General features: G+C 49.6%; 1 long non-coding RNA gene across 4 annotated transcripts in view; it reads right to left on the bottom strand.

The window, feature by feature from the left end:
• Nucleotides 1–4,733: 4,733 nt before the first annotated feature.
• Nucleotides 4,734–7,632, bottom strand: part of LOC128337633 (uncharacterized) — a 79,873-nt gene continuing 76,974 nt past the window's right edge. For all 4 annotated transcript variants that reach the window (XR_008312339.1, XR_008312345.1, XR_008312348.1 and 1 more), the window contains 2 exons: nucleotides 6,347–6,459; nucleotides 4,734–5,311 (listed from right to left, as the gene is read on the bottom strand). This is a non-coding gene — a long non-coding RNA (uncharacterized LOC128337633). The remainder of the gene's footprint in view (nucleotides 5,312–6,346; nucleotides 6,460–7,632) is intronic.

Genomic DNA, 7,632 nt, shown 5'->3' with positions numbered 1-7,632 from the left:
TATTTGTGTCTGGCTGTTTTTCTGTGCAGCGACAAGACAAGTACTTCCAGAGAGTCTAGCTACCAATTCACTGCCCTGCTGCCGAGGATGAAGGCCATGTTGTTAATAAGAAATAAATTATTTATTAATCGAATTCATAATAATGATGATGATGTCATCCTGGGAAAGGATAGTGAATGTTTCCAAAAAAAGGCGAACAAAGGTTTCTAGCACACACACGTAGGGAGCTGCCATCTACTGAGTCAGACCTTTGTCTACACAGGCTGGCAGCGGCTTCCCCAAGGTGGCAGGCAGAAGTCTCTCCCAGGGCTCTCTTGGAGATGCTTCCGGGGAGGGAACTTGGACCTGCCCACTTGTGTGCAGAAGGTCCCACTGAGCTGAGGCCCCATCCCCTCAGGGGAAGATCTTCCAGCGCTCACACACAGCATCTCCCATTCAAATACAAACCAAGGCAGACCCTGCTTAGCTACCATGCTGGCTACCACACGACCAGCTCTCAGAAGACTGAAGAAGTGTAAGTTGAAGACTCTGCTTAAGGTTACAAGCAGAAGCCAGGATCTCAGGGAGAGCCGGATTCATTCTGCAAGTCCTACCACGATTTTGCCTGGGTTCCCCCCCAGTTTATTTAATACATTGATATACTCCCTATAACAAAGAGTGTCCTGGTAGAGTGTGCTTTCGAGTTGGTCCTGACTCCTGGCGACCACAAAGCCCTGTGGTTTTCTTTGGTAGAATACAAGAGGGGTTTCCCATTCCCATCTCCAGCGCAGTAAGAGACGATGGCTTTCAGCATCTTCCTAGATCGCTGCTGCCCGATAGAGGCATTTCCCATAGTCTGGGAAACAGACCAGCAGGGATTCGAACCGGCCTCCTCTGGCTTGCAGTTTACAACCAGTTAAAACCACCAGAGTTTTAAGAAGAGCTTACAACTCCATGTTGGTCATGGGTGACCCTGACAACCATAAGGGAAAGCAGGTGGGCGGGGGGAAAGAAGCACCTCTGGAAAGCCGAAGAGGAAACCCCCCAGTTCCAAAGCCACACAAAACACTTTCAGCCTGAGGCACTCTGGGGAATTATCCTTTTCCAAGGCCACCAAGACACAAACGAGTTATACAAGGGTCAACACAAAGGTGACACCACCCATCAGCATGACTCAACACAGAAGACCTCCTCCTCAACAATGAAGTCCGAAGTCCAGGGCCTCCACGCCTCCTGGGGCCCCCCCCAATCCCCTTCAGTCTATCCCGGGTGGTGTGATCACCACGCCACACTGCACCAGGCACCTGAGCATGACCCCTGCTTTAGAGAAAGAGCAGGGAGTGGGGAAAGAAAGAGGTGGGATGGGCATATGTTAAGTTGCATGCTGAAATGTCTGCTCATGCATATTTGCATAAACATGCCCATTCTCTATTCTTACATTATGGTAGGTTCAGTTGCTGTTTGTGACCCCCATGTGTTAAAAATACGTGTGTGTGTGTGTGTGTGTGTGTGAAGGGGGAGGAGGCTTATTTTGCAGGGGTGTGTGTGGAGGACTGCATAGTCCTTTAGGCCCAGGCTCCAAAATTACCTAGGTTTACCTCTGCTTGACAAGCAACTCATGTTGTAGAGCGTCTATCAGCATAACCGACTGCATCAGTTAAGCTAGAGACTGTTCTTCTGAGCTCTTGTATGTTTCTTAGCTGCTTGTTGCAGCAAGTTTCCCTGCTGCTTCACTTCCATTTGCCTTCAGCCCAAGTGTTCACACACACACAGAAGCTTCATCCAGCTCTCTCATTAAAACACACACACACCAAAACATCAGGATATTAGCTACCCATGCAAACCACCCAGATATCTGGGGAAAACTCAGTAAACACAACAATCCTAGAGCTGCATTCATATAAAGAACAGGGTTTACCTTCTAAAACATGAGAGAGCCTCCCACTTCTCCTACCCCGAATCACCTCCCTGCTGCACCTGATCCTTACACACCTTAACCAAATCCTCACCTCATAGCAGGAGGAAAGCCCTTAAAGGATCCTCATCCCTGCAGGACCATCCTGCATAAACTTAGCACCACTTGCTGGACCCCAGAACTCTCCTCCCTTCCTGAACATACCCTGAAGGGGTTCCTAGAGGCAGGTCCCTCCATCAAGGGGAGCCCGTGCAAATACTCCTTGGGACCAGGAGGAAAGAGGGGGACAGAGGCACCCCTGGGGGAAACCAGAAGGGGAAACCTCAGGGAGGGGCCTCCTCTTTTATTCCTGGCTCTCCCCAGTTGCCTCTTCAAGGAACAAAAATCCCCAAAGTGGGTTCCAGAGCAAAAGAAAGGAGAAGATGGGGACTCACAATCTTTTTTCTTTTTTTGAAGGCAAGGGAGACCCCAGGCACAGTCTCTGAGAGGGGTGGAAGAGGGGCTCCTGCTCACACACACCCTGGAGAGACTTTCCAAGGTGCCTCTTGGCAGGGCCCCATGACCAGGTTCCTTAAGGGCCTGCCTACTAGTAGATCGGTCCTCTTCTAGGAATCAGCAGCACAACCCTTGGTTTTACATGGCCGCCTAAGCTTTTTTTGTGTTGGTGCTTTCTGTAAGTGAGTGAGAGGGGCGTAAGAAAAGACCAGTGGTGCCCAAAGACAAGCGCTCCTGCTGCTGTTGGCCACTGCTGGCCTGGGCTCCTGTTCACTGCCCCAAGGTGGACTGTGTGATGGGCAGCTGGGTGCAGGCTGGTGCCACAATGGGGCGAAACACACAAGAGCCTCCCAGCTGGGGTGTGCTCACCTCTTCGCACCTGATCCTCAGAAGGGTCCATCGGGCAGTTCAGCTGCCTTCTCTCTAGCCACAGAAACCTGCCACATCCTGGTCAGGAAAGGAGAGCTGAGGAAGGAAGCGGATTGGCGGGAGAGCCCGGCCAGAAGGGTCTAAAAAGCCAGCTCTGCCCAGCCAGGCTGCAGAGTGAGAGCATCAGTGAAGCAGCTGGAGGGAAGAAGGAGCAAGAGAGGGGAGGGCTGGCAGGGGGTTTCTATGGGGCAGAGATGACATCCTGCCTGTTGAGGAGGACCCGGAGTGATGATTACTGTGGACTCAGACAGCCCTCCTTCCTTCCACCCTCTTGCGGCCCCACAAGAGACCCACCACCTCCCAGTTTGTAAAGATCAGGATTCATAGTTTTAGCAATGAACTGGCCTCTCAGAATGCTAGAACCAGGAGTCATCCCCTAAAACGGAGAGCCAGGAATTTTAGGGCCAACAAGAGGAAGCCCCTTTTCACCAAGTGTGTAATTAGTCGATGGGATTCTCTGCCACAAAATGTGGCGATGGCCACCAGCCTGGATGGCTTGAAAAGGGGCTTAGAGGAACTCATGGTGGACAGGTCTATCAGGGGCTACTCATCTGGTGGCTTCAGGCCACCCCCAGCCCCCGAGGCAAAATGCCTCTCAGTACTAGCAGGAGAAAGGGTGTGTTCTCCACTTCTGCCTGTGGGCTTGCAGTGGCATCTGGTGGGCCACTGTGTGAAACAGGATGCTGAACACAGTGGGCCTTCTTAGGCCTGATCCAGCAGGGCTGTACGTATTTCCCCCAAAATGCTTGGGGGGGGGCTGCTATTCGGAATGGGCCCCAGGGACAAAACATGGTCCTGTCCCCCACTTGTGAGGGGGAGAGCAAATTGCCAGAGGTGGTGGACCCCCCTCCCTGAGGGACATTTGTGTCCCCCCCCATCTGATTATAGCTGCACCCCACTCCAGCAGGGGGATTTCTTTGCCTGTTCGCAGGAGCCCTTGGCCTCCCACAAAGGGAAACTTCATTCCCTATGAGTCTCTACATGTCACCAAAGGGCATCTTCCAAAGCCACCAAAAGCAGACATGGACAGAAAGGATAGCTAGACAGGAGACTGGACTCCGGAGTACATCTCATTTAAACTACTCATAGGAAGACTTGTTTAGTGACAGATTTTTAAAACCAGCTTTTAAAAAACAAGTACTGTTCCTGAAGTGAAAGCGTGCGCTGAGGTATTAAAGCTTCATGGTTAAATGGACCAGGGCCCCGAGGAAGCCTGCTGTAAAGGAGACCACAGTTCCTTCTAGCTGTTCCTGACAGCAACAGCCCCATACAGATGGGACCCAAACCCAGCAACTAGGAAATCGTTTTGACATCATGCTGCATAAAATGTATGAAAACTGGTGTGAACCCGTTGCTGAGCTAAAGCGAGCAGCTGAACCTGAGAGTTCAAAAAATCATGATGACTCTGAATCAGAGAAGAACCCCATCTGGGGCCCCATCCTGTGGCTCTGGGGACATCTTGGTCTTTCCCCATCATAAAGCAAAGAGGCCTTTGAGAAGTCAGGACAGGGTGTGTGTGGTTCTGGTCTCTCTTAGCCCCATGCTAAGAAAAAGAAAAAGCTTGATTTATAAAGCATGGATTTTTACTGTGACGCTTTTATCCTATCTGCTTACATTAGGATTGCCAAGCCTCCAGGAATTCACCTCCACGCGATCATTGGAACCAAACCTGGAGATCTGAATGGCTTGCTGTGATGAACAAAATTGAAAGAAAGAATCTCTCGGATTAGCTTCCGTGGCAACCCTGGCTGACCTTGGCTTGAAAGTAGACTTTAAATCCCCCTCCCCAATATTCTTAAGGTCTGTTTGCATTCATACTCTGCCTTCCAGTAAGAACCATAGAGGGTCAAGCCCCTATCCCTGCAGTACCTCCTAAAGGCATGTAGGAAAACACCACATATAAGTAACTGCACAGTGAAAGAGAAACGCGTTTGTATGGAAATATGTTAAAACGGACAGATGGCTCCAGGTTTGCGAAAAGAGAACAAGGAGAGGATTCCAATGGGAGAAAACTAGAACTACAGTGCATTTGTATTGCATGGGAGGGCACAGCTTTCTAAGGGAATTGGGGAACCAGGAGGGAGGACACCATCTTTATTTATTTATCATATTCAGCATCCAATCCTATCCCACCCCTATAATATGTTCATCTTGTTAACTCTGGTAAGAAACAGGTTGCCAGCAGGGAAATCTCTTAGGATTAAACAAGCAGAGCACAGAAGTAGCCACAGTGGTTTTTGTTTTTTTTTGTGGGGGGAGATTCCCACGTGTGCTGAAGAAGAGGGCGCTTTGGCTCTGCTCCACTTCAACGCCAAGATCTCTCTTTTCGTGTTCTTCAGCCCCAGGAAGAAAGCGAGCTTCTCAGGGCTCCATCCATCCCTGCATCTCCCTTTGAGGAACAGGGTCTTGTCTCCTGCTTTGAAAGAAGCAGCTCGACTCCATTTTTGGCTTCAGATGCTCTCCCATAATCCAGCACTTTTGCAAATGATACAGCTGCAATAATTTAGAATGATCTCAGTATTAGAAATATATGTAAAGAGTGCAAGACACTGTCATTTCTGTGCCATTTGTTCATGCCCCAAACAATGTATTTATTTATTTGATTTGTAAACCACCTAACAAGACCTCTCTAGGCAGTTTACATAAAATTCAAAAATATAAATATATCTATAAAAATCTAAACACAAGCAGTTGTTTCTTGGGAGCTTTCTTAAAGGCTGCCAAAGTTGGGGAAGTTCTGATCACCACCAGGCACTGGACCAAGGAGCAGTGCTAGGCGCTCCTCAAAAGACCTGGGGCTCCAAACGCTTGCATTTCTATCCCCCCCTTTCTCCAAGGACCTCAGGGCTCCCCCACTTGAGCCTGGCAGCAGCCATTCAGGTAGGAACCTACATGCCGCTCAAGTAGAAGGCCTTTTACAAAGTACAAAAAGGACAGGTCCCTGCCCCAAGGAGCTTACCATCCAAACACTGACTCAGGAGAGACAGCAGAGGAAGGGCAGGCAACAGGAGCAGAATGCGTTTCAGTTACAGGGACTTAGGTTTGCTTATGGCAGTGGGGGGGGGAGAGGGTGCTCTGGGGACTAAGGAGGTGGGCCAACATTTCATGGAAAGGGGGTCTTGTGGAGGGATCTGAAGCAACTGAGAGGTGGGGGTGGTGGTGGTGGTGGGGTGTCTCATGGGAGGTGCTCCAGAAGGCGGCCTCTAGCTGCTAATACTGCTGAAGTGGGTTCATTGTTTTTATGCCCTACTTGTGAACTGCCTTAAGAAATGTGCTTAAAAAGGCAGCACAGAAAAAACACTCCAGCCAAATAGATGGCATTTCTTCTGCACATGCTCAGAGGTCCTTTTTGCGGTTCCTAAGGCCTGCAGGCTTGAGAACTGGGGGCGAGTTTTACTCTTCACTTCTCTTTTGGAATACCAACACATTAAGACTTGTGTCCATTACTTAGCCACGTTAAGGAGAGAAAGTAAATATTTTTTAAATATTAAAGCAAGTTTAGTAATGATACGGAGGCATTTCACTCACCTAGAAATTATTTCCAGATTGGTTCAAGGGGACACACATTTTGTCTTTTGGTAGCCTTGTATGGTAAACCTTTCCAGATGTGCTGAACAGTCGTCGGACAAGAAGTAGGAATGCTGTGAATAAAAGCAACAACACACAGTTCGATACAGAGCAGGTCTACATGGCCAGAGAGCAGACAAAAACCAGACTAATATTTTTATTTTTTGTTTTTTACAATTTATATCCTGCTCATCCTCCAGGGAGCCCAGAGCGGTGTACTACATACCTAAGTTTCTCCTCTCCCTGTGAAGTAGGTGAGGCTGAGAGAGAAGTGACTGGCCCAGAGTCACCCAGCAAGCATCATGAGGCTGAATGGGGATTGGAACTCGGGTCTCCCCGGCCCTAGTCCAGCACTCTAACCACTACACCACACTGGCTCATCTAACCGAGGAAAGACAAGTCTCTCCATAGAGCCACTGACAGAGATCAAGATGAGAACCTCTTAAAGGCGACTGGAGGTGTTGTATGAACAGGGACCACAAGATGGTGGTACGTTTCCTAAACAGTGTGTAGCTGCAGCACAAACACAGAAAGAGAACAAGACTGCCTGGGAGGACAGGATGGCTGAAGGCCAGGAAAGCCTCAAGCCAGGCCCTCTCTCCCAGCCTCGCCTGCCTCAAAGGGCTGTCGGGAAGGTAAAAATAGTTCCAGACCTGAACTCAGGCCTGATGCCCCCTTAAGACAGCCAACATCTGCCTGCCTAATCTGCCACTGCTCCCTTGGAAGGTTAACACGCCACCACAAGCATCAAGGCTGAAGGCCTACCATGGTCTTGTAGCATAGGCTGCCTACCTCGCAGGGCTCCTGGGAGCACCAGGAGGCAGAGAAGTGAAGTCTACTACTATGAATATGTATATACACGGTTTACATAGAAAAATAAAGAACACATAAATAGGATGGCCTCCTGTCCCCGAAGGGCTCACAATCTAAACAGAAACACAAGGTAGACACTAGCAGCAGCCACTGGAAGGATGCTGTGCTGGGGATGGAGAGGGCCAGCTGCTCTCCCCCTGCTAAATATAAAAGAATCACCACTTGAAAAGGTGCCTCTTTGCTCAGTTAGCCAGAAACCAGCAAAAGGTGGCCATAACCAGACACACAATAGTGTCTCGGGTTTGACTCTGAGGAGGCAGGACCCACAGCAGACTCAGTCCTGGGCCTTGATACCTGGCCCCGGACTGAAGGACCCCCCACCTCAGCCCCGAACTGGAACAAGACAGAGAACTTCTGCCTGCAGGACATGTTTC

This window comes from Hemicordylus capensis, chromosome 14 (assembly GCF_027244095.1).
Source record: "Hemicordylus capensis ecotype Gifberg chromosome 14, rHemCap1.1.pri, whole genome shotgun sequence".
In the NCBI taxonomy this organism is placed as follows: Eukaryota; Metazoa; Chordata; class Lepidosauria; order Squamata; family Cordylidae; genus Hemicordylus; species Hemicordylus capensis.
The sequence above is the reverse complement of the archived record's forward strand: the minus strand, read 5'-3'. Positions and strand labels throughout refer to the sequence as shown.